This window comes from Cebus imitator, unplaced genomic scaffold (genome assembly GCF_001604975.1).
Source record: "Cebus imitator isolate Cc_AM_T3 unplaced genomic scaffold, Cebus_imitator-1.0 Scaffold5, whole genome shotgun sequence".
In the NCBI taxonomy this organism is placed as follows: Eukaryota; Metazoa; Chordata; class Mammalia; order Primates; family Cebidae; genus Cebus; species Cebus imitator.
The window spans coordinates 6,733,396-6,737,658 of NW_016107320.1; positions in this window are offsets into that span (position 1 = coordinate 6,733,396).

The following is a 4,263-nucleotide window of genomic DNA, read 5'->3' on the forward strand; positions in this document are numbered from 1 at the left end:
CCTTGGTGATTAACATATGGCTTCTTGTTACTTGTGTAAACTTCTGCAGTAGGCTTGAATTTCTCCCCAGAAAATGGGGTTTTCTTTTCTATTGCATCATCAGTCTGCAAATTTTCCAAACTTTGCTACCTCCTGAATGCTTTGCTGCTTAGAAATTTCTTCCATCAGATACCCTAAATCATCTTTATCAAGTTCAAAGTTCCACATATCTCTAGGGCAGGGGTAAAATGCCACCAGTCTCTTTGCTAAAGCATAACAAAAGTCACTGTTACTCCACCAATACTCCAGTTCCAACAAGTTCCTCGTCTCCATCTGAGACCATCTTAGCCTGAACTTCATTGTCCTTATTACTATCAGCATTTTGGTCAAAGCCATTTAACACGTGTCTAGAAAGTTCCAAACTTTCCACATCTTCTTGTTTTCTGAACCTTCCAAGTCTCTAAGAAGTTCCAATCTTTCCCACATTTTTCTGTCTTCTTCTGAGCCCTCCAAATGCTTCCAACCTCTGCCTGTTACCCAGTTCTAAACTCAATCCCACATTTTCAGGTGTACTTCTAGCACCCCACTCCTGGCACCAATTTACTACATTAGTCCATTCCCACACTACTATAAAGTACCACCTGAGACTGGGTAATTTATAAAGGAAAAAGGTCCAATTTACTCACAGTTCAGCATGGCTGGAGAGGCCTCAGGAAACTTACAGTTATGGTGGAAGGGGAAGCAAACATGCCCTTCTTCACATGATGGTAGAAAGGAGAAGATTGAGAGCTGATCCAAGGGGGAAGCCCCTTAGAAAATGATCAGATCTCATGAGAACCTACTGGCTATCATGAGAATAACATGGGGGAAACCACCCCCATGATTCAATTATTTCCACCTGGTTCCTCCTGTAACATATGGGGATTATGGAAACTATAAGATGAGATTTGAGTGGGAACACAGCCACACCATATAAGCTTGATCAAAGAAACCTTTTGGGAAAAAAATAAAGAAGAAAGATCATTTTAAAAATAACACAAATGTGCCAGACATTTATTGCTTTTTCTTCTAAAAGCTTTAGATGTTTTCTTAGATATTATCAAATTATATGTTACTACAGTCCTGGAAGAAAGATCAGTGATAGGAATTGTAGGCATCTATGGGCTTCCAAGTTTTTGTCCAAGATAAAAGTAGGAACCACTGTTTATTGCTCAAATACTTTAGAAAAGTGTCTTACCATACATTGTCTCTTATTCACCTCAAAGTAACAAGGTAAGGGAGGTATTACTAGCCCTGAAGTTCAATGATATTAAGAGTTTAAACAACGCCATAGAGCTAGAAAGTGAAAGTGAGGGTTTGAACTCAGGTCTATCTTTTTTCAAACCTTGTCCTTTTTCCTCCAAAAGGAATTTTGTTTCCTTCTATAGGATACTTTTTGTGTGTATGTGCACATGTATACGTGTGTGAATGGAGAGTAGCTCCAGAATTCTCAAGCATTTCTATATCCTAATGTAAAGGGAAAAAAATCCATATAGCCTGTATTCGTTTTGAACAGTAAAGAAAATAAATTTTAGTGTGGGATTGGGCCCACTACTTTGTACTTTCCATTATTTTATTTGCAAACATTGATAGGGGATGGAGTCCTTACTAAGAATTTGATTTTTGACTATTTAAAGAAAACCACATTCTATATATATATATATATATATATATATATATATATATATACTTTCTTCAGTTGCCACTGGAATTAGAATAAAGAGAATAAAGTTCTCATGAGAGAAGGGCTCTAGCACAATAAAAGCAAAGCCTTAGAAGGAATTGTTTAGTAAGAGATTTCCTGTGGATAGGACTGGAGACAAATTGTTTTGAAAAATACTGTCTTACATATATTCAAAGTTGTTTACTATTCTATGTGATCATTATCCTCTTTGTCATTAAATCTTCAAATTGATTACATACAATATCCTTGTGTTGGTTTTAATTTGGGTAATGAGAGAGGAGATGATGGCCATGGTGAGCAAAATAAGAAAGAGCCTAGCAATACAGAAGGCTAACCATGAACAGCAATCAAGGATTAAGCAGGGGCAGCAACTTAAAGTGGGAGGGAGAGGAGATTTCATTTCTCTTTCAGATTTCCGTTCTGTTCTTCTCAGAGAATCTTCAACAATATTAGAACACTAGACCTCTCATAGTAAGTGAAATGGAGACTAAAACCTAAAAGACTTGGGGATTTTGGGGAGGAGGCTGGAAGACTTGGGGATATTTGATTTAAATAACTTTCATCATCATTAAGCTTTCTTGTTTTACCATTTTTGTAGCTATATGATGCCTCACAAAAATATTTCAGTAGTTACTCTCAATATCTTTGAAGTGATAACCTATTAATAAATTTATCATTAGTACCCCCATAAGACATAGATATGCTTGGTTGTGTTCTCTCCTTTCTTTTCTTTTTTTTTTTTTTCATATTTTGGGGGTGTGTGTCTATCCACAGATCAGTAGAATTTTTTAAATATAGCAAGTGGCTTCCTAACAAGGTGTTTATATTCATAACGAATATGTTATAGGCTTTAGAAACAACCTTATTGTTAGTAAGACTAAGAAATTGAGGCACAAAGAAAGTAACTCATTTTAGTGGAATGTAGAATATATGCACAACAGCATGAGCTAAAACAACCTGCAGTATTTGCTAGATTACATAGGCAGTCGATGCCACTGCCTTCATGTAATTTCATTCTTAGTTTTGATTTTCTGTAGACATAATGGATGGAAAATCAACATAAAATTAAAGAATATTTTCATTTTCTCTTAAGTAATACAACTCTATTTCGAAAAATATTATTTAAAATATCTATTTTAATGTACTGTACTGATTTAGTTATCTATTTCTTTGAGTTTTCCTAAATTAAGTTTTGCTATTAAAAACCCTTAACTAAATAAGCATCTTTTCCTTTTGCATGGTTGGAGTCTCCGCTTTTCCTAAGAATAAACTCATTTCAGTTATTTTTCCATAATAAAGCCTGCTCTAGGACTGCCATTATGATTCTCAATTTAAGTGACCTTTTCTCAATACCTGCAATTTAAGTACATAATATTTTATATTATTTTTTCCTGCTTATTCAAGTGAATTACTGCAGTTGTCCCCTGATCTACCTACTATAAAATCTGAATTGACAATACAAAACAATTTGAATACATGGAACAATTTTTTTCCTCTAACATAGGTCAGATATTAATAAATTCTTACAGAATCCCCATTAAGAGGGGTAGCTGTGTCATGGATAAGAGCAAGAACTTCGATGTGAAATGTCTGGATTTTAATCCAAGCTTCACCACTTATAGCTGTGTGAAATTGGACAAGTTGTAAAATCTCTCTGTATATGGTTACAACATCTGGAAAATGTCAATAAAATAGCATACTCCTTATCTTGTAGTTGTGAGAAAATATATATATATACATATATATATATATTCTCCAATATATATATACACATATATATATTCTCCAATATATATATTCTCATATATATTCTCTAATATATATTTTATCTCTTATATATAATATATATGATATATAATAATATATATTAGAGAATATATTAGAATATGAATATAGAGAATATAAGAATATTAATATATATTATTCTCATATATATTATCTAATATATATATATACACACACATATATATATTAGAATAATGTTTGGGATGCATTTATTATTTCAGGTTGGCAAATAATATGTTTTTTTTTTTGAGACGGAGTTTCGCTCTTGTTGCCCAGGCTGGAGTGTGATGGCGCGATCTCGGCTCACCGCAACCTCCGCCTCCTGGGTTCAGGCAATTCTCCTGCCTCAGCCTCCTGAGTAGCTGGGATTACAGGCATGCGCCACCATGCCTAGCTGATTTTTTGTATTTTTAGTAGAGACGGGGTTTCACCATGTTGACCAGGATGGTCTCGATCTCTTGACCTCGTGATCCACCCGCCTCGGCCTCCCAAAGTGCTGGGATTACAGGCATGAGCCACCGCGCCCGGCGGCAAATAATATTTTAAAGCCAAACTCCAGCAAAGTCTATCCCATGGTATTTCGTATTAAAAAAGGACACTAAGAAGCAAATTCATTTAATAGTGAAAATGCCAACTAAAATCATCTCTAATGCAGTGGTATGTTGATTCAAATCATCCTTATGTTATCTGCATTATCTCAGTTGTTATAGGAGATTATTTAATCCTTGAATAACAGTATATTATTGAAAGCACAAGTATGTTGGCATTTGTCTTAG